Raw genomic sequence first — 23,755 nt, forward strand, 5'->3', positions numbered from 1 at the left:
GTAAGACTTTCCTGCTATACAAGATCTGATATAATCTTATCTATTTTTATGATTTTCTCTTCATTGCAGTAGTATCCAAGGGCCCTCTAATCACTTTCCAGACACACCATCCTACAACAGGTTGTCTGATTAGAGAGGCTAAAAAATTATCAGCAGGCCTGCTTGGACTGTCATTCTCCCATTCATATCAATAGCAAACTTTCTGTTCATTTCCAGGAATCACCACCTCCGAGTCACTGCCTTTTTCTTTGTATTTAATTCTTTCCCGTTACACGTGTTAGCCCCGTGTAGCCATTTGTAACGCCTACACCGAGCTGCCCTGCAGACTGATCTGATGTTTCAAGGCTGGCAAAAAACATTTGAGCGTGAAGGCTGATCTCTTGCATAGCACTGGTGGAATATTTTTACATCTGTGTACATCCAACACTTTTGACTTTTTTTTTTTTTAAAAACACAAAATTAATTGGGGAAAGAAGGAAAAGAGCACTATTACATAAGTAAGAACTAAACATCAGTTCTTTGCTTGCCTTTAGAGCACCTGTCACAGTAGGGTCCTGATGGGGGTAGGTAGCAGTAGCAGTTATCATCAGCTTACAAAGGAGCTAATATTGTATAAAGAAAGAGTGACAACACAATTTTTGCACCAGGTATTTACTTTAGAAGAACAGATACAGCTCCAGTGACTTCATTAAAGCAATAATTATTTACATCACCTAAAGGTCTAGTCCCCCAGGAGACTGACCTATTTATTATGCAATGGTGTCTTTTCAGTCTCTCACCATTTTAGCCTGCAAAGATCAGCCTGTACAGTTTATCTCCTTTTTATTTACCTTGGTTCTGGTAGTGTTGCCTAATTTAATGATCGAGTTGTTAAATTTTCATGGTTGGGCTGTATCTTCCCCTGATTTAGTGACGCCCTTCTTGAATGCAGTTGTTGCACACTTTGCTGATTGAGGGGCATAATTGAATTTAATAAATTGAGAAAGTTTACTATCGTTTTTGCATATTTTATTATTAGGGAAGATTCATATTTTTCAGTGCCGGTTTATTCATTCCCCTTATTTATTTATTTTTGGCAAAGCCAGCTGCACAGACAACACTTGTTCAGCTGCAAAACTCTGCTGACCAAGCTGTACAATTCAGGCATTGAACTTTTGAATCTTTTCCTTATTAAGGTGCATATTCTAGCAGTAGAAATTCCAGATGCTTTTTGCTTCAGCAGTCTAGGCTTATGTGCTAAGTTGTCGAAAAATCTGTTGGGGATATCATTTGTTTTAAGACCACTAAAGTGCATTTTCTATAGTTTCAGCTATGGTTTTAGATTATTTGATAAAGCAAATAAAGATGTAATCAGTTTCTTTGTAAATCTCCCTATTTTGCATACAGTAAGTGGCACAAGCTTTCCATAACCTTCAGCTTCAATGTTTGGAGAAACATTTATCCTACTATTTGAAAGAAAACCTAAGCGTTTTGCTATCTTAGATTCTGAAGACACAGCAGGTTGGAAATACTGTAATTCCTGTTCAGTTTATTTTGCATAATATACTGGGGGAAAAACAAGCTTGCAACTGGACTGGGAAACGCAGAATGTAATAGCTATATAAACAGTGATAATAGGCGGCTCAATCAGCAAAGAATGCAGCTTGATTATGTATAAAATTTCATCCACTAAAGTTCACAGCGTGATCAGGAAAGGAGGCAGCCAATCAACAGAGCATAGAGCTCTACTGGGAATGAATATGTTTTGAAAACTCAGCTACCCAGAATATTCAATGGGATCAGCAAAGTTCTAAAAGGGACATTTGAAGATAATAATGGATATGGCATTATTAGTGAGTAGAATGATACCCCTTAGCTTGTCCTGTTTCCAGTACTGTGTTCAAAAGAGTTTGTGTTAGGTTCCTGGGAATGCAAGTTAATGTTGTGCACATCGTTCACGGTGAGAGTCCTTGCTAGGACTGGTATAAAAATCCGTTACTGCTACATACTGAAGAATTTGCTTCATTAGATCCCTACTGTGTTTTTCTTCTGTTCATATTTGCAAAGGCTGCCATCTTGACCAGCGCCCTGAGAATCAAGTGAAGAACTAAAAGAGGAGTATATGAGACCTAAATTTTCCTCTGTGAAGCAATAGCAAGTTCATTGACCTTGAGGAAAGGGCACTCAGTTATCTGTATGTTACATAAGGTACATCAGTCCCACAGAATGCTCAAAGCCTCAGTTGGCTCACAAAGCACATTTCTCACAGCATCAAAATTGCCATCTATGTCTTCCTAACCTTTAGTGTATGTAGTTTGTTCAGCATACGTGCCCAGGTGATCTGGAGATGAACTGTTGGGACTACCAATCAGGATGTCAGCTTGGATGCATACCCCGATATCCTAAAAAATAGTTGAGTAACACGCTCCATATGGACCACTCACTGACCACTAAACTCAGCTTTAAGATACCACGAGATTGAAAATCTCATTCTGTTCTGGGTTTCTGAGACCCTAACCTTTCATGTTTCTCTTTTTAATGTAAAAAGCAGGTATTAGAAACAAGTTTCTGAGTACCCCAGGACACTGCTAGTCAGTGCCATCAGGTTTTAATCTGGAAGAAAAACTTCACACCCTCTACATGTGTGTCTTCATGCATGAGATGAATGGAAGTATCCAGATTCCTGCCTGTGACATGGCAAAGGTGAAGGCATTAAAGAGCTGAAGGTAGAAAGCTACCACAGCAAAAAAATCCAGCTTTCATTTATTGATGAGATAATTATTCAGACTGTAGATAAACCATGCCCTGTGGCTGACTTCAAAGCAGGTTCCTCCCAGTGCAGGCTGAGACCAACAAAGCCAATTGGCTTGTAGATAAAGCTAAAGGAGTGCTTCTGGAGTGGAGCTGACTCTCACTGTTTGCAGAGCAGTTACTTAGCCTCAGAGCCATGCACAGGGTGGGGTGATGTGGTGATAGCTGAGGATGCATTTACATTAACAAGCAGGGTGATGCAACTTTAGTAGATATGCAGAATCAGCTGCTGCCCTAAGCCCAGTACCAACACCATACACCTTTTGGGTTTTGTTGTGTTTTTTTTTTTATTCAGACTAGCCCTAGGCTACTTTCATAAACACAAGCTACAGGAGGCACATTACCTGTTCTATTACAGTTTATGACTGGGATCAGTTTTGTCTAAAAAAAGATCCGGGTCACACCCTCAAAACTCACTCTGTGCAAAGTGTAGTCATTGAGAAAGATTCAGGTCACTTCAGAAATACACTCCTGTTCCAAACTAAATTGTCAAGGTAGACGCACCCTGAGCCATGTCAAGTCCTGAGGCTTTTCAGTCACCTAAAGCATGGAGAACACTAGCTCTCCAGAATACAGGAATTGTAATGGAGAAGATTATTTTTTTTTTCAAAAGAAATTTAAGACTGAATAAATTTAAATCTCCTGGGATGACATAACCAAAAAGCCCAGTACAAGCTAGGATCTGTGTGGCTGCGGAGCAACCTTGATGAAAGGCATCTGGGGGTCCTGGTGGACAACAAGCGGAATATGAATCAGCAGTGCACTGCTGCAGCAACAAAGGAAAATTGAATCCTGGGCTGTATCCACAGGTCCATTACTAGCAGATATAAAGATGTGATCATCCCACTCTACTCAGCACTTCTAAGGCGGCACTTCTGGTTGTGGTTCCCATAGTTCAACAAAGATATGGACAGACCAGAGGGGATACAAAGGAGGGCCACAAAGATGACCAAAAGAACTGGAGAAGCTGTCCTATGAGGAAAGACTGAAAGAGTTAGGTCCTTTCACCCTGGCGAAAAGAAAACTCAGGGGGGGACCTCATCACTGTATTCCTGTACCTAAAGGGTAGCTACAAAAAGGACAGAGGCTCTTTCTTCACAAGGAGCCACAGGGAGAAGACAAAGGCAAATGGGAGCAAGCTGCACCTGGAATAGATTCCTCTGGATATAGGAAAGAAATTTTTTACAGTAGGAGCAATTGTTCACTGGAACAGCCCCCGCCGCCAGGGACATGGTGGAGTCCCCTTCACTTGAGTTTTTCAAGATGCAATTGGACAGTTTGGTGGAACCAGATGATCTTTGTAGATTCCTTCCAACCTGCACTGTTCTGTAGTTCCATGATTCTATGATTCTATGTTTTAAATATATATATATATATGCATATATATATATACCCCCTCACACACACTTATATATCTGTAAAGGAGTATGAAAGGTTCTACCTTCCCTTATGAAAGATATGCTAAACTATATGTTATTTCACAGCTATTTCCACAGCCACCCCCAAGTTACCCCCAAACTGATGCTGAAAACAGCTGACTCTCATGTAGGCAGCACCAAAGAAGTCCAACACTTGCTGTAGTAATAGGCTGTTATGCATCACAAGATATTGAGCCCAAGGCAAGAGTTACTGTCTAAAATTCCACAACAGGCACTATGCAAGAGGTCAGAGCACATAATCATAATGTTCCCTTCTGGCCTTAAAATCTATTAATCTGAGGTTTTCATTCTACTGGGTATTGAGCACAATTTGCTACAACAAATACTGAATTCAATTTACCCAGGTCACACAGAAAAACTGTTGTCTCTAAGATCATAGTTAGACAGATTTTCACATGGTAGCAGATGAGTTCATGTACCAAAAGCAGGACTGCAGCAATCTTCTCTTACCTTTGTCTTGGATCAGCCTACTTTCTGAAATCTCTGACGAGTTCCAATGACTTCAAAAGCTTGATGTTTTAGAAAGAAAAGCCAGTCATTAAAGCAAATAAATGTAGGTGGAATCTCTTGTGTTGATTTTTTTTCCCTGGATAGCTGAAAGGGTCAATAAAACATAAGACTTCTCTCATCCTATCCTTTTTTACAATATTTTTGGCTATATCCAACTTAGTACTGAAAAACAGTCTAATTTAAAAATTATCACCATACAATATGAATAAATCATATGCTAAATGGATTAAGAACTGGCTAACTGTCAGATCTCAAAATGCAGCACTCAGTGTTGTATGATCCCAGGATTTAGGAGGGAGCTGTTTCTAATGTGGTTTGGTAATTGGTGCAGCATTATTCAATATTTTCATCAATAAGTAAATAAGAAATTGCTACAGCTTAAACCTGCAGATGACGCAGAGATTGATAGGATGGTAAGTAATGATGGGGACAGGGAAATCATTTGGCTGTCTCAAAAAACGGCAACCATATAAACATAAGCTTCATTGCAACAGATGCCAAGGTCATACCTTGAAAAGGAAGGTCCAAAACCTCTTTGCCTTCTTTCGAAAGAAGACCCTGAACACTTTTGAAAACCAGAAACTCATCGTGGATTCTCACGTTGATTTTTTAAAAACATGTGTGTAATATGCCTATGTAAACTTTCATTCAGTGTCTAAACTGGAGAATGAGGAGTAGGGATTAGGAAATGGTATTTTCTGTAAATGATACTGTTGAGATTAGAGTCGTGACAGTCCTGAGAAATGAAGGTGCTGACATAAAGCAATGGATAAAGAAGTCTTAAAAATTATCATATGGATTCAAAAATGTTCTTAATGAAGGATTAAAGATACTCAATTCACTTAATTTTCTGAAAGGAAAACCAGGAGGTGACTTGATTACAACATAGGTAGGACAAGGTAGGATATGTAGTTTAATCTAAAGCAATATGACAGAAGAAGCACAAATGACTTGACACGTTCATACTGCCAGACAATCAAATTTGGAGGGAGGCACAACTTTTTAATAGTAAGGGTCATAAACTATCAGAACAATTTACCCAAGTAAGTAATAGATTCCTTGTGTTTTCATGTCTTCAGAAGTGGTAGGGATGCCTTTTGGGAAGGTACGTAATCAAATACATTGAATCCAATGCTGAGCAGCTTGGTGACATTTAATAAATTGTGATATGGAACTACCCACAGGAAGAGTGAATGTGAGTGTCCCTTCTGGCTTTATCATCTCTGCATTTATTATTTCAGATTATAATGGGCTTCCCACAGGATTATTGGCTGGAATCCTACTTTCCTTTTAATGACAGGACATGCTGAAGACTAACTTAAAAATAATAACAACAATAAAAGGAATCTAAGTTCTAGGATTCCTTTTATTTCCAGTTCCTCCATCCCCATCCTTCACAGCCATAATGGGACACATCTAGGTGTGTGTTACCACAAGATAACTCTCATCTTGGGTCACTGAAGGCGCTTGTCTTTACCTTGTGTTTCACACTTCCCCAAAGGCATGTGTTATCTCAGCATAACACACACCTTGTTGTGTCTTATTTTTCAGCTCCAGAAGAGACCTCAAAAATAAATAAATAAGTCACCAAACAGTACAGGAAGAATTGAAGTGTGTTTTTCCCCTAGTGTTTCTTTGCATTTGTGTGTGCATGTGTGCCCATGTATGCGTGTGTGCATGTGCATATGTAGTATATGCCTCTTGGACTTCTTCAGGGGAGAGGAAGGGAGAGAGAAATGTCTGGGAGAAAGAGAGAGAATTAAGAAATGAAAGAAGCACAGAGATAAAGCAAGAAAAACGATGTCAAAACAGCAGCACAGCTTCGTTACATAGCAACAACATAGGTTTGGGATAATAGGTTCTGATGAAAGAGTCCCGAGAAAATTATAAATGCATTTGCACATGCACACAAACTAACAAAAAATTGTCTAAGATAACAAAACATACATAAAGAAGAAGACAAAAAAAAAAAAAAAAAAGAAAGCAAAGTGAGGACAAACAATACCTACATAGAAGAACAGTGTTTATAAAACCTGGAAGTAGAAGAAAACAGAGGTTTCAGAAAAAAAACCAGGATTAAGCAAAGCAAGCAGAGAATACTGGTGTCACATATTCAAGGAATACCTTCTTTCCTCCTCTTTTCATATGCTGTGTTTCAGTTGTGACAATGAGGCAGACTGGATCATACAGGTGAGTGAGAGCAGGAGAGAGCGAGGTACTGCAGTGACAGATTCATTTACATGGTTAAAAAAATGAAGGCCAGAACTGTACTGCACTTCATTTCTTCACAATCCTTATTTCTTAAACTAGTTAGAGATACCTTCAAAGGTCCTGATAAGCAAAGCATAGTTGGCAGAGACAACTGCTATCTATGAAGAAACTGTCTATCAAAATCATTAATTGGCTTCGCAAATACCAGTACTGTTTTCACAGTTGGTTTTTGTGGGATTCTTACATCTTTGACTCAGCCAATAACACACTTCAGGCCACTAAATCAAGTTCTCCACATCACAGGGCTCATCAGCACTTGCCAATAGGGTGTGATGAGGAGAGCCTTGGGCTGATGTTGGCCACGTCAGCTGCAGAGCTGAGATGAATCTGTATGTATGAACAGAGGTCTGCATTTAAAATGCAAAGCTGAGCAGCAGGACACGTGAATTGTGATGCAAAGCCACACTGACACAGAGAGCCTGTTTCTGGATCCAGTTGTGCATCTGCACAAGTTCCTAGGTTGCACAATGTGAAGAAATCCATTTGAAGGAGAATGCTAGTTTTGCTCTGAATGGACAGTTGCACCAGCTACTAAACTCTTGGGAGCTACAAAAGGCAGAATTTCTATGGAGGAGTGGAACCTGCTTTTTCTGTCCTATCAAGATACAGTCCTATCTGTACAATCAGGTTTGAAAGGTCACCAAGTTGGATCTTTGAGTGCACAGTCCTGACGTGCAGAATTAGACTCTATAACTCGAAAGTTATAAAGTAGGTATGTTTATTGCGTGCAGATGCACGGGGGATCGCTCCTCCACAAGCATGCATACCCGAAGTGACTGAACCATCTCACATTTATACAATGAAACAAATGAATATTCAATTAACGCCTATACATATTCGTTACCTAAACCCCGCTTCGTATGTTAATTAGCTTATCAGTCCTTTGCCTGGAATGTGGTGGTCTTGCAGGTTTGTAGGTGATTCATGTTCTTGTGACCATCCGATCTTCTTCAGCAAGGAAAGGTGATTCATGTCCTTGTGACCATCCAATCTTCTCCAGCAATGAGACTTAGCACTCCCTCCCTCTAGATAGCATTGGAATATCTCTCATCCTTTTCTCATTCTTTTTTAAACAGCCCCTTTGTTAGAGGAAGAAGGGCAGGCGCCTCCTCAAAACTAGTCGTCTCCTCAAAGCTGTGTGCCTATGTGACCATACACTGCACCCATGAGCAGTCACCATACCCACATTCCTTGAGCAGACACAAACAATCACAATCGATGTCCATTGTCCCCATTTCACACTATTTCTCCATATCAATCCCCCCTTTTCTATCAAACTAAGTAAATTCTTTTACTTAAGCAGTCTTCCCGAATGATATAAAGCATCATACATAAGCGTTACCCTTTTAAACATTCTCCAAACCCACAAATATAACATAATGGTTAATATTAAGGAAATTCCTAAACTGATCAATAAGATCACAATGGGGTGTACCATAGTGTTAAGAATTCCTGTTGCAGAAGGTGACCAGCCAAAGAGAGTATTCCACCAATTATGGTTTCCATCCTGTTCTACCTTTTTAAAACTTTCTTGATCCCCTCTACATCATGATGGATCATAAGAAGAGTTTTGTGTCCCTTTTCTTTGGTTTCTTCCAGTATACGTTGTAAATCTGCATGTTTTAATAGTTCTTTTATACTGCTTATATTTAGTCCTATGGGGGTAGGAATTATCATCTGTGATAGGGTAAAGTTGGATTTTAAGAATGGATGAGACACTACTGGGGCTGAGTAACTAAAATCGCATCCTGTGATAGTAGTAAAATTACAAATACAGTAATTTGAATATTGTGCAGGCTCTTTTACCTCCCCATCTATGGTTATCGTGTTACACTTAGTTCTCAAACACGCACATCCCTTCCCTGCATATATAATTACTGTTTTCAAGTTTGCATTTGGTCGGGCCTCGAAATGACATATTTTCTGATCTGTACCTAAACAAGTATCCTGAGCCATTATAGTATTGCTTTCACAGAGGAAGCCCTGCTGTTCTCGCATAATACAAGATTCTAAATCTACTGTTTGCCACTTGTTGCCTGTCTTTCTGGCCCATGTTCTATGTTCAAAAGGGTATAGGAGCACCCCATTATGGTTAATTCCAAGGGCTACAATGGGGTGTATGGTAATTATTACTGCATTATGTATGGTTAACACAAAAGCTGTGATTGTGTGTGTGTTGGGGTCGTAGGTAAAGTTCACCATACTCCACCATGACTGGAGTTTTCTTTCTACCTCCGTAGCACTGTCCCAAACCATCTTTCGAATTTCTGTAGGAAATATGCCTTCCTCTCCTTCTCTTATTATGGATGCAGCTATTGATTGCATCCACATTTGGGCTTGGATACAACTTAGAGCCAGGGCGACGTCGTCCTGTAAACCACCTAATGCCTTAGTGATGAGTTGATGATCTTCCATGTTTATTTGTTCCCACCTGGGGAGTACCTTCAATATCAGCCATTGGTGCGCCCTTAATGCCAATAATGAAGATTTTAGTGGTTGTTGTAGTTTTGATAGATCGGCCGTGGTGGCGGCTAGTTTATTCATTATCACCTCTGAGTCTATGGAATTTAATACTCCGAGTCCTGTTCCCAACATTCCAGTTACATCTCTCACTATTCTGTTTCGATAAATATTTCCCCTTTTTCTTAACCAAGTTGTCCATCCCTCATAAGAGGCTCGTAAGAAGGGGGAACAGGATGGCTTAGCATCAGAAACATTGACTTGTATTTTTAACTCTATTCTTTTAAGAGACCATTCTGGGTTAAACAACATTTGTTGCTGACCTGTATTTCTGATTACATATGGTCCAATTGTATAAATTTTTGGATTTGGTTTAGTTAATTTAAGATCAAGCGTTAATGGGGTTGTTGTAACTGTGGTGGTGGTAGGAACAGTGGTTAGCATGATTGTTATTTTGATCTTGTAAGTCAGAGCTGTTCTTGGGGATTCCTTTCCTAGGCATATTATAAAATTGTGCCAACATTCCTGTGAATTAAAGCACATGGTTGTATTTAGAAGGGTAAATTCCTTGTCTACCTTTCTGACATTAATCAGGGTGTCTCCCGAAATCTTGGTGTTATCCTTTTCATTATATGTTTGACACCCTACTTTTATCCTATCTCCTAATTTTCCCCATAATCGGTCGACTTTGTGTACATCCTCCCGATCCCATTGATTCCTTTGGTATACCTCATTTTCAGAAAAAAACACCATAGCTAGTTTCGTCTTTGAGTGCACCTTTCCCATTATTCCAGTGTGTTTTTTCTGGGCATGATTCCAAGGCCAGTTATCAGGCTCTTGGCTGTAGGCAAGAGAGAGGGTACAAAAAGCCACAAATGGTTTAAACCCACTATTGATCATTTTAAGAATCTAAACGTTCCTCATATATACATATAAAATCTGTTTTGATCAAAAATATCTTTGTTTGAGTTGGGGCTTACTGATAACAAGTTGGGCAAGACTGGCCACTGGCTCAGTCCCAGACTCTTTTGTTCTATATTGTTTGCTGTGGTGCCCTTCCCATATGGTGGATCCGCAACCGCTCAGGTTCACTTACTTGCCACCCACATTGTTCCCATTTGTCCGAGTAAATTTGAGTTTCAGTTCTTTTTTATCTGGGGTTACTTTCCACGAAGTTGCAGGGGCTTTCTTGATCCGGGTATGGTGAATCCAAGAATTCTGTCCCTCAACCTTGATTGCAGTGTAGGTGGTGAGTAGGACTCGAAAAGGTCCGGTCCACTGTGGTTCCAGGGTTTTATCTGCAAAACACTTAACGTATACATAGTCCCCTGGTCGTATATCGTGAACAGGTCCATCCAGACCCCTACTGCGTGTTCCCATCACATGCTTCTCAATTCTTATTAATTGTTTGTTTAGTGCCACCATATAGGAAGTCATGTTTCTTCACCAATCTGTGAAGACGTCCCCTTTTGTACCCCATAGGGTCGTCCATATAAAATTTCAAATGGGCTAAGCCCCTCTTTTGCTCTTGGTCTAGTTCGAATTCATGAAAGAGCTAATGGCAAAGACTGGGGCCAAGTTAGATTTGTTTCTTGACCTAACTTGACAATCTGTTGTTTGATTAGATGATTCATCTTTTCCACCTGGCCACTCGATTGTGGTCGGTATGGGGTATGTAATTGCCAATCTATTCCTAGATGGTGGCCGATCTGTTGTACTATTCTGGACACAAAATGTGGTCCTCTATCCGAGGACATTACCACTGGGACTCCAAACCTAGGTATTATCTCTTGGAGTAGTATTTTGGTCACTTCCCGGGCTTTAGCAGTTCTGCACGGGAAGGCTTCTGGCCAACCTGAAAAGGTGTCTGCTAGTACCAATAAATATCGATACCCCCCTTTTCTAGGAAGTTCCAAGAAAACAATCTGCCAATGTTGCCCTAGAACATTCCCTCTGCTAATGTTCCCTAGTTTTATTTTATTTGCTGTATTGGGATTATTGCGTAAACACATTTCACATTGATGAGTCACCTGTTTTATTACAGTATACAAGTTTCACCCTATCAATTTCTGATTTAGACTTTTATATAAAGTATCAGCTCCCCAATGCGTCTTATTAATAATAGGGCTGTGGTCCATATTAAATTGGATGGTACCACTATACGACCATCCCTCAAATAAGTCCACTTACTTAATTTTATTTTATCATTCATGTCCTGAATTACCTTTAAGTTTTCTTTAGAATAGTTTGGCTCTTGATCTGTACTTACAGTTTGGATTTTATCATCTGGTATTAAGGATGATTCCTCCTTTCCTACCTCCTCTGTTACTCATTTGGCCTCATGGTCGGCCAGGCGGTTTCCAATTTCCAAATCAGTGCCTCAATGGGCCATCTTATGTTCTTTCTTCCAGGATGACCCTCTTATAACAGAGGGTGCCATTCCTCACATCAAGGTCTGGCATGGCATTTGTTCCCACCGCTCAACGCCTACTGGGTTGCAGCCAACAGTGGAGCTCAAGATTCTTCTTGGTGGCAAACACAGAGGCCAACCCCGACTTGCCCTTGACTATGGTAGGAGGCACCTGACCAACCTTATTCCTTGTACTTCGTTGTCAATGCAGAGTTTCATCTGCACATCCCATAACAAGTCACTGTTATGGCAAAACACACAGATTTACATTAGTAGATCTACTACAGAGTGTATTTTATTTCACTTTTTCTGCCAATATCCCCACAGCCTTGCTGACCAAAGGATATTGTTTTTATCTGAACTGAGCAAGCCTCCCCCTTATCATTTTACTGTAACAGGTAAAGCATTTTTCACCTTTCCTGGAATTTATTTTCAGATACACCTGGTTAAAAATTTCTCTTACTTCAGGGAGGTCCTCTTTTCCTCTTTTCTGTTGAATTAAAGATAAGCTCAATATTTCAATTACTTGATCATTTTTAACTTTTAGTTTCATTTCTCCTTCTTTAAAGTCTAGATGTTCTAATAAATCTCATCCCAACAAAGATTTTGGTGAATTTGGCATTCTTATTTTTTTTCTTAGTTTGTACTTTAAAGGTTTCAGGATGTTTTCCTGGTGGCCGGCAGCTCCCACAACTGTAACAAATTTATTTATTTATTTATTTTGTACTGAAGTTTAACAAATAAGTTGGTTTTGTATTCACTAAAATTCCACCTCATACCCATTCCCTGCCCTAAAGGGGCCGTTACAGGTCCTGTTGTACTGCAAATGCTGCAGCAATTGGGGTGACATTGTCAGGTCCTTCTGCTCAATTGTCAGCAATAGCAACCCCCTCCTCCTTACCAGCAGAAGGGTTCAAGGCAGGAGATGCTCTTCCTGCTCTGCAGGTTACACAAGCCTGCCTCTGCAACAGCACTTGTTTTAACTCTTTCTTACCCTGAATGCAAATCTGCTACTTGTTGCTTTAAGTCTGTATTCTTACTTATCATGCCTTTGCAGGCAAACAGAAAACATCCTGCCATGCATCCCAGCATGATTCAGTCGCACCTTCGAGGGGGTACAGGGGTTTGTACAAACTCACCCCAACACTTTCACAAGGTCTTTGATTCTCCACACACACACACACCCGCCTCAGGTTTTACATACATTAGTACAAGTTTTTATATCTTACAACGTGTTTCATTCTGGTTGCTCCCCAGAAGGAACCGCAACCTGAGCTTTTTAACACAAAAATTTCAACAAGAACATCTTTCTAGTTTGGGTCTTAGTTTTTTTTCCTATCCTTTTCTAGAGCCATATGTGAGACGCACGGAGATGTCCGGCGCGCAGCGTAGTCCCCAGGAGAAAAAGGTACCTTGGGAGGGGGTTTGCTGACCAAGGGGTGGCCGCTAGCGATCTTGAGGGCAGATCGAGCAAACCCGAGGTTACTGCCATTCCTAAAAGCCCGGAGGCCTCCTGACGGAAAGCGGGGGGCGGGACGGAATGAGGCGGAATCTCACAGGAACAAGAGGGACCTCACAGCAAAAGTAAAAGGGAAACTTTTGCGTAGGAAAAAGAGGAAGCTAAAAACTTCCTTTAGGTTGTCTTAAGAATTGGGGAATTCCTAGAATGTAACAACTGAAATAGCGCTCTGTGTCTTGTTTGTTCTATGTGTTGTCTTGTTACATGTTCAAAACTTGGAGTTATGAAATGTATGTTGAAAAATAATAATATTCTGGTAATTCGTGGCAAATACCGGAAAACTTAACACTCTGCTTAAGACCAGGAAAAATTTGGGTTTGTTGTTTGTTGTTTGTTTTTTGACAATTGTTCATTGAAATGCATACTTTGTGAACTGTTAGTGTTCCTAAAAGTTGTACGTAAGTGCACGGTACCGTATAACATACTGCTTGTGTGACTGCGGGCTGCCCGGAGAGTGTGAATGGTGTGACTGAGATGCGCATTTTGATTTTCCGTGTATAGCTTAATTATTTTGACTGAGTGTGAGTGCAAGAGTGCTTGAGACACGCGTTTGAGTGCAAAATGAGTAAGGAGCTCTATCCGTGTTTCCGACCTTGGGTGGCTACGGCGGCCGGAGAAAAACAAAGTAATTAAAATTGCAAAATGGGAAATGGAAGGAGTAAGCCCTGTGAAAAATCGCCCTTGGGTTGTATATTAAAACATTGGAGGGATATCGTAGGACAGGGTGATACCGAAAATAGAAGGAAATTGACTAAATATTGTAATCAGTGGTGGCCTTTGTATAAATTGGGGAGTGATGCGAAATGGCCTCAGGAGGGAGGAACGTTAGATTATAACAGTCTCCTGCAATTAATGTTGTTTCTGAGAAGAGAAGGAAATGGGGCGAAGTATCATATGCAGACATGTTCTTCGTCCTCCAGGACAAACCTGAGTGGCAAAAGGACTGTGGATTAGGACCCCCTCGGGATCCTATGGTACTAGCACTAGAAAGAGTGCAGGATTAACATCACCTGATCTTTGATTATGGCTCTAGAAAAGGATAGGAAAAAAAACTAAGACCCAAACTAGAAAGATGTTCTTGTTGAAATTTTTGTGTTAAAAAGCTCAGGTTGCGGTTCCTTCTGGGGAGCAACCAGAATGAAACACGTTGTAAGATATAAAAACTTGTACTAATGTATGTAAAACCTGAGGCGGGTGTGTGTGTGTGTGGAGAATCAAAGACCTTGTGAAAGTGTTGGGGTGAGTTTGTACAAACCCCTGTACCCCCTCGAAGGTGCGACTGAATCATGCTGGGATGCATGGCAGGATGTTTTCTGTTTGCCTGCAAAGGCATGATAAGTAAGAATACAGACTTAAAGCAACAAGTAGCAGATTTGCATTCAGGGTAAGAAAGAGTTAAAACAAGTGCTGTTGCAGAGGCAGGCTTGTGTAACCTGCAGAGCAGGAAGAGCATCTCCTGCCTTGAACCCTTCTGCTGGTAAGGAGGAGGGGGTTGCTATTGCTGACAATTGAGCAGAAGGACCTGACAATGTCACCCCAATTGCTGCAGCATTTGCAGTACAACAGGACCTGTAACGGCCCCTTTAGGGCAGGGAATGGGTATGAGGTGGAATTTTAGTGAATACAAAACCAACTTATTTGTTAAACTTCAGTACAAAATAAATAAATAAATAAATTTGTTACAGTTGTGGGAGCTGCCGGCCACCAGGAAAACATCCTGAAACCTTTAAAGTACAAACTAAGAAAAAAAATAAGAATGCCAAATTCACCAAAATCTTTGTTGGGATGAGATTTATTAGAACATCTAGACTTTAAAGAAGGAGAAATGAAACTAAAAGTTAAAAATGATCAAGTAATTGAAATATTGAGCTTATCTTTAATTCAACAGAAAAGAGGAAAAGAGGACCTCCCTGAAGTAAGAGAAATTTTTAACCAGGTGTATCTGAAAATAAATTCCAGGAAAGGTGAAAAATGCTTTACCTGTTACAGTAAAATGATAAGGGGGAGGCTTGCTCAGTTCAGATAAAAACAATATCCTTTGGTCAGCAAGGCTGTGGGGATATTGGCAGAAAAAGTGAAATAAAATACACTCTGTAGTAGATCTACTAATGTAAATCTGTGTGTTTTGCCATAACAGTGACTTGTTATGGGATGTGCAGATGAAACTCTGCATTGACAACGAAGTACAAGGAATAAGGTTGGTCAGGTGCCTCCTACCATAGTCAAGGGCAAGTCGGGGTTGGCCTCTGTGTTTGCCACCAAGAAGAATCTTGAGCTCCACTGTTGGCTGCAACCCAGTAGGCGTTGAGCGGTGGGAACAAATGCCATGCCAGACCTTGATGTGAGGAATGGCACCCTCTGTTATAAGAGGGTCATCCTGGAAGAAAGAACATAAGATGGCCCATTGAGGCACTGATTTGGAAATTGGAAACCGCCTGGCCGACCATGAGGCCAAATGAGTAACAGAGGAGGTAGGAAAGGAGGAATCATCCTTAATACCAGATGATAAAATCCAAACTGTAAGTACAGATCAAGAGCCAAACTATTCTAAAGAAAACTTAAAGGTAATTCAGGACATGAATGATAAAATAAAATTAAGTAAGTGGACTTATTTGAGGGATGGTCGTATAGTGGTACCATCCAATTTAATATGGACCACAGCCCTATTATTAATAAGACGCATTGGGGAGCTGATACTTTATATAAAAGTCTAAATCAGAAATTGATAGGGTGAAACTTGTATACTGTAATAAAACAGGTGACTCATCAATGTGAAATGTGTTTACGCAATAATCCCAATACAGCAAATAAAATAAAACTAGGGAACATTAGCAGAGGGAATGTTCTAGGGCAACATTGGCAGATTGTTTTCTTGGAACTTCCTAGAAAAGGGGGGTATCGATATTTATTGGTACTAGCAGACACCTTTTCAGGTTGGCCAGAAGCCTTCCCGTGCAGAACTGCTAAAGCCCGGGAAGTGACCAAAATACTACTCCAAGAGATAATACCTAGGTTTGGAGTCCCAGTGGTAATGTCCTCGGATAGAGGACCACATTTTGTGTCCAGAATAGTACAACAGATCGGCCACCATCTAGGAATAGATTGGCAATTACATACCCCATACCGACCACAATCGAGTGGCCAGGTGGAAAAGATGAATCATCTAATCAAACAACAGATTGTCAAGTTAGGTCAAGAAACAAATCTAACTTGGCCCCAGTCTTTGCCATTAGCTCTTTCATGAATTCGAACTAGACCAAGAGCAAAAGAGGGGCTTAGCCCATTTGAAATTTTATATGGACGACCCTATGGGGTACAAAAGGGGACGTCTTCACAGATTGGTGAAGAAACATGACTTCCTATATGGTGGCACTAAACAAACAATTAATAAGAATTGAGAAGCATGTGATGGGAACACGCAGTAGGGGTCTGGATGGACCTGTTCACGATATACGACCAGGGGACTATGTATACGTTAAGTGTTTTGCAGATAAAACCCTGGAACCACAGTGGACCGGACCTTTTCGAGTCCTACTCACCACCTACACTGCAATCAAGGTTGAGGGACAGAATTCTTGGATTCACCATACCCGGATCAAGAAAGCCCCTGCAACTTCGTGGAAAGTAACCCCAGATAAAAAAGAACTGAAACTCAAATTTACTCGGACAAATGGGAACAATGTGGGTGGCAAGTAAGTGAACCTGAGCGGTTGCGGATCCACCATATGGGAAGGGCACCACAGCAAACAATATAGAACAAAAGAGTCTGGGACTGAGCCAGTGGCCAGTCTTGCCCAACTTGTTATCAGTAAGCCCCAACTCAAACAAAGATATTTTTGATCAAAACAGATTTTATATGTATATATGAGGAACGTTTAGATTCTTAAAATGATCAATAGTGGGTTTAAACCATTTGTGGCTTTTTGTACCCTCTCTCTTGCCTACAGCCAAGAGCCTGATAACTGGCCTTGGAATCATGCCCAGAAAAAACACACTGGAATAATGGGAAAGGTGCACTCAAAGACGAAACTAGCTATGGTGTTTTTTTCTGAAAATGAGGTATACCAAAGGAATCAATGGGATCGGGAGGATGTACACAAAGTCGACCGATTATGGGGAAAATTAGGAGATAGGATAAAAGTAGGGTGTCAAACATATAATGAAAAGGATAACACCAAGATTTCGGGAGACACCCTGATTAATGTCAGAAAGGTAGACAAGGAATTTACCCTTCTAAATACAACCATGTGCTTTAATTCACAGGAATGTTGGCACAATTTTATAATATGCCTAGGAAAGGAATCCCCAAGAACAGCTCTGACTTACAAGATCAAAATAACAATCATGCTAACCACTGTTCCTACCACCACCACAGTTACAACAACCCCATTAACGCTTGATCTTAAATTAACTAAACCAAATCCAAAAATTTATACAATTGGACCATATGTAATCAGAAATACAGGTCAGCAACAAATGTTGTTTAACCCAGAATGGTCTCTTAAAAGAATAGAGTTAAAAATACAAGTCAATGTTTCTGATGCTAAGCCATCCTGTTCCCCCTTCTTACGAGCCTCTTATGAGGGATGGACAACTTGGTTAAGAAAAAGGGGAAATATTTATCGAAACAGAATAATGAGAGATGTAACTGGGATGTTGGGAACAGGACTCGGAGTATTAAATTCCATAGACTCAGAGGTGATAATGAATAAACTAGCCGCCACCACGGCCGATCTATCAAAACTACAACAACCACTAAAATCTTCATTATTGGCATTAAGGGCGCACCAATGGTTGATATCGAAGGTACTCCCCAGGTGGGAACAAATAAACATGGAAGATCATCAACTCATCACTAAGGCATTAGGTGGTTTACAGGATGACGTCGCCCTGGCTCTAAGTTGTATCCAAGCCCAAATGTGGATGCAATCAATAGCTGCATCCATAATAAGAGAAGGAGAGGAAGGCATATTTCCTACGGAGATTCGAAAGATGGTTTGGGACAATGCTACGGAGGTAGAAGGAAAACTCCAGTCATGGTGGAATATGGTGAACTTTACCTACGACCCCAACACACACACAATCACAGCTTTTGTGTTAACCATACATAATGCAGTAATAATTACCATACACCCCATTGTAGCCCTTGGAATTAACCATAATGGGGTGCTCCTATACCCTTTTGAACATAGAACATGGGCCAGAAAGACAGGCAACAAGTGGCAAACAGTAGATTTAGAATCTTGTATTATGCGAGAACAGCAGGGCTTCCTCTGTGAAAGCAATACTGTAATGGCTCAGGATACTTGTTTAGGTACAGATCAGAAAATATGTCATTTCGAGGCCCGACCAAATGCAAACTTGAAAACAGTAATTATATATGCAGGGAAGGGATGTGCGTGTTTGAGAACTAAGTGTAACACGATAACCATAGATGGGGAGGTAAAAGAGCCTGCACAATATTCAAATTACTGTATTTGTAATTTTACTACTATCACAGGATGCGATTTTAGTTACTCAGCCCCAGTAGTGTCTCATCCATTCTTTAAAATCCAACTTTACCCTATCACAGATAATAATTCCTACCCCCATAGGACTAAATATAAGCAGTATAAAAGAACTATTAAAACATGCAGATTTACAACGTATACTGGAAGAAACCAAAGAAAAGGGACACGAAACTCTTCTTATGACCCATCATGATGTAGAGGGGATCAAGAAAGTTTTAAAAAAGGTAGAACAGGATGGAAACCATAATTGGTGGGATACTCTCTTTGGCTGGTGACCTTCTGCAACAGGAATTCTTAACACTATGGTACACCCCATTGTGATCTTATTGATCAGTTTAGGAATTACCTTAATATTAACCATTATGTTATATTTGTGGGTTTGGAGAATGTTTAAAAGGGTAACACTTATGTATGATGCTTTAATTCATTCGGGAAGACTGCTTAAGTAAAAGAATTTACTTAATTTAATAGAAAAGGGGGGATTGATATGGAGAAATAGTGTGAAATGGGGACAATGGACATCGATTGTGATTGTATATGTCTGCTCAAGGAATGTGGGTATGGTGACTGGTCATGGGTGCGGTGTCTGGTCACATAGGCACACAGCTCTGAGGAGACAACTACAGTAGTTATAGAGTTATAGAGTCTAATTCCGCACGTCACCGGGTGAACAGCTGAGAAGAGGAGGCTCCTCCAAGGAAATCTCCCGGGGCGTGCCTAGGAGCGTCCGCTCAGCAGCTGGTCCCTCAGCCGAGCAGAAATCCTGCTGCCTGGCTCGCCAAAGTGACGTACGGAATTAGACTCTGTAACTCGAAAGTTATAAAGTAGGTATGTTTATTGCACGCAGATGCACGGGGGATCGCTCCTCCACAAGCGTGCATACCCGAAGTGACGAACCATCTCACATTTATACAATAAAACAAATGAATATTCAATTAACGCCTATACATATTCGTTACCTAAACCCCGCTTCGTATGGTAATTAGCTTATCAGTCCGTTTTCTGGAATGTGGTGGTCTTGCAGGTTTGTAGGTGATTCATGTTCTTGTGACTATCTGTGACCATCCTATCTTCTCCAGCAAGGAGACTTAGCACTCCCTCCCTCTAGATAGCCTTGGAATGTCTCTCATCCTTTTCTCATTCTTTTTTAAATAGCCCCTTTGTTAGAGGAAGAAGGGCAGGTGTCTCCCCGTCTCCTCAGAACTGTAGGAGTCTCCTCAAAGCTGTGTGCCTATGTGACCAGACACCGCACCCATGACTAGTCACCATACCCACATTCCTTGAGTAGACATATACAATCGCGATTGATGTCCATTGTCCCCATTTCACACTATTTCTCCATATCAGTGAGATCCAATGCAAAGCTCACTAGAGATAATACAGTGTCTTTCCACACATCTCTGTTGGCTTTTATTGTGAGCAAGCATATCCCCTGCGGATTAACTGTTCTTTTCTAACTAGCATGGAGTGATACAGATCAGCTCACCAGTGTAAGAAACTATGGACTAGGGTATTGTTTATTAAGATTTATGTTAAGCCTAATGTAAAGATTAGGCAACAAAAGATAAGATAACCGCCAGGTGTCCAGGATGCCACTTGTGAAAGAGAAGATAACCGCCAGGTGTCCAGGATGCCGCTTGTGCATATGAATGAAGGGTCAACACCTCCACTACTTCATGAACACGAAAGTAAAAAAAAAAGTATAAAAAGGGACTGTTTGAACTGCTCAGTACGGCAGTTGGCGGAGCGCAGACTCCCCTGCCGTCCAGCGCTGTCTTTGCTCGTATTCTACTTGCTGTAATTAATAAAAATTTTAATTGGATTATGATCCATTGTGGTCTCAATTTATAACAATTCTGGTGCCGTGACTCGGATAAGGAACGGTGGGCTTTGGTCCTCCGGGGAGGCGCCCCGCGACATTTCGCGGCCCCCGCGACCAACAGCTTACTCCAACCTTACCGACGAACCTAAATTCTAGAATAATGAGCAAAGGAGAAACCGGTAAAATCCCATAAAATTCTGTGCACGGGAGTCCGGACGAAGACGCAGGACGCGTAAGTATATTGCGAATTTGTTCGCGGGTTTGCCGTTCGGGCGGGATTGGGTTTCCTGGAATATAACGAGTGAGAGGTTCGATATACTGAACCAAGCGAGTGCGGACTCTTAAGTACTGCGTTTCCCATCTCCCGCGAGGGACTGGGCCAGGAACAAGGGGAGCGAGTGAGTGTATGTTTGTGGATATTCCAGAAGATGGGGGCGAAGGGCAGCAAGCCTTCGACTCCCATGGGAAGGGTACCCATTGTACCTAAGAATACCCCTCTGGCATATATCTTAGACAATTGGAGATATTTCCCTGGAACTCTAGGGAAAGATAAGCAGAAGATGATAGAATATTGTACTAAGATATGGGGAGGGAAGAAGATTTCTAAAAATGTCTTTTGGCCAGTCTATGGGTCAGAAGAAGATTGGGTAAGACAGCAATTAAACCTCTGGGTTAATAATAAAAAAAAAACCCAAACAAACAAAAAAAAAAACCTTGACCCGGAGGAGAGTCAATATGCAGAAGTGTGGCTAGAAAGACCGGGAGCTAGACTTTACCCGCTGAATGAAATAAAAATTAAACAAAGAAAAAAGAAGGAAGAGTTAGACGAAACCCTTCTAACCCCCCCTCCTTACATTCCTCCTCCTGCTCCCGCAGCCCCTCCAGAGGTCCCCAGAGCGCCCACTCCCCCACCAGAGTCGGAACAAGGGTCTCCCCCTCTTCCTAGACGCGTAACTAGAAGTCAAAAAGGGGCAGCTCAGATGTACCCCCTAAGGGAAATACCCATGGGGGGACCTCGACCTGTGATCGGATATATTTCCGTACCCCTAAACTCGGCTGACCTACGAGATTTTAAAAGAACCGAGGTGGGAAACTTAATTGAGGACCCACTCGGAGTGGCAGAAAGATTAAATCAATTTTTGGGACCAAACCTTTATACTTGGGATGAGATGCAATCTATCCTTGGTCAATTATTTACTACCGAGGAAAGAGATATGATTAGACGAGCAGGAATGAGACTGTGGGATGCTCAGCATGCCCAGGGACCCCAAGCAGATATTAAATGGCCACTCCAAAGACCTAATTGGGATAATCAGGATCCAGTGCATAGAACTCATATGCAGGACCTGAGAACTATAGTAATTCAGGGGATTAGGGAAGCAGTACCCCGTGGCCAGAATATCAATAAAGCATTTAATGAAATGCAAAAGAAAGATGAAAGCCCTACTGAGTGGCTGGAACGACTGAGGAAAGCCCTTCAGCTGTACTCTGGGGTAAATCCAGACGACCCTTTAGGGCAAGCGCTCCTCAAAACTCAGTTTGTGGCAAAATCATGGGAAGATATCAGAAAGAAGATTGAAAAGTTAGAAGACTGGCAGAATAGAGGGTTGGATGAATTATTGAGGGAAGCTCAGAAAGTCTACGTAAGGCAGGAAGAAGAGAGCAGCAAGCGACAAGTAAAAATGATGGTAGCAGCAGTCAGAGAGGATCGCAAAGGGCAAACTGGTGAACACAGATCTGCTGGAACGAAACAAGGGAACGTAGTAGTAAAGAAGGAACAGAGATGTTGTTTTTACTGTGGAAAGAAGGGACATATAAAGAAGAATTGCAGAGAAAGGATCAGGGATGAGGAAATATTGAAAACGGAATAGGAGAGTCAGGGGCTCTATATCTTAGGGGACCGGAGTCATCATGAGCCCTTGATAAAATTAAAAATAGGTCCCCATAAACAAGGGTTCACCCTTTTAGTAGACACTGGAGCTGAGAAATCGACTATTAGGCAAATACCTGAGGGATGTAAAGCTTCCCCTGGAAAAAAAAAAAAAAAAAAAAAAAGTACAAGTAATTGGGGCAAAAGGAGAACCCTTTAAAGTAAGCAAAATCAAAAATGTGGTATTCGAAACTGAAAATAAATTTGGAATGGGTGAACTCTTGCTCGTCCCTGAAGCAGAATTTAATCTGTTAGGACGAGATTTAATTGTTGAATTGCAATTAGAAATTAAAATAAAAATTCAAGAGCTAACAGTGTCTGCTTATCCTTTGACCGTGGATGATCAAAAACAAATTAACCCCGATGTCTGGTACTCTCCGGACACAATTAGTAGACTGGAAATCCCACCGATTAAAATCCAAATTTCCGAACCCCACATACCTGTGAGGGTAAGGCACCAAGATAACCCTGAATGATAGAGACTTTGTTTGATTATTTTGCCGCATTACCTTTTGGTATAAAGTGTGTATTGTTGTTTATATTTGCTATAATTATTTCTTTTTTTATCTATTATATATGGAAGAGTAAGAAGTGTAATTGCTAAGCTCATGCAGCCACACGATATTGAATATAGAAAATATGCTGATGTGAATGATATATGCATTTTGGATATACGAATTAGGTGTAATAATTTGAACTGCAATTGTTATCCATTTGCTTGTTTTAAATGTAAGGTATGCCAGGATAAATGGTGGACACACTGTGAATTCGGATACCCTCCGACAGGAGTTTGCACACAGTGTTGGAAAAATCCAAAGAACTCTCACTGAGTGGAGACTAAAACAATTAGAGTCTAAACAAGAAATTATTCGGGAATCCCAAGAGTGGTGGGAAATTTTTGCTAAAGGAATAAACCCTCAATATTATTGTTACCACTCCAACGAACCAGTCCCCTTTGTAGCTGAAATTTTAGTTATAAAGTGCAGGAGGGGAGTACTAACCGTGTCTTGCTTGGCCCCATTAATTAAAGCTGCGAAGTGGGAAGCCTATGTAAACAGGCAGAAAGCCCGAAACAGCTATTCTCCTGAAGAATT

General features: G+C 40.9%; 1 long non-coding RNA gene across 1 annotated transcript in view; it reads right to left on the reverse strand.

Moving 5' to 3' along the window:
- Positions 1-635: 635 nt before the first annotated feature.
- The window catches only part of LOC130142069 (uncharacterized), a 28,827-nt gene continuing 5,707 nt past the window's right edge, over positions 636-23,755 (reverse strand). The window contains exons 3-4 of the long non-coding RNA XR_008819285.1: positions 4,680-4,729; positions 636-2,067 (exon numbers count right to left, since the gene is read on the reverse strand). This is a non-coding gene — a long non-coding RNA (uncharacterized LOC130142069). The remainder of the gene's footprint in view (positions 2,068-4,679; positions 4,730-23,755) is intronic.

Source organism: Falco biarmicus, chromosome W, assembly GCF_023638135.1.
Source record: "Falco biarmicus isolate bFalBia1 chromosome W, bFalBia1.pri, whole genome shotgun sequence".
In the NCBI taxonomy this organism is placed as follows: domain Eukaryota; kingdom Metazoa; phylum Chordata; class Aves; order Falconiformes; family Falconidae; genus Falco; species Falco biarmicus.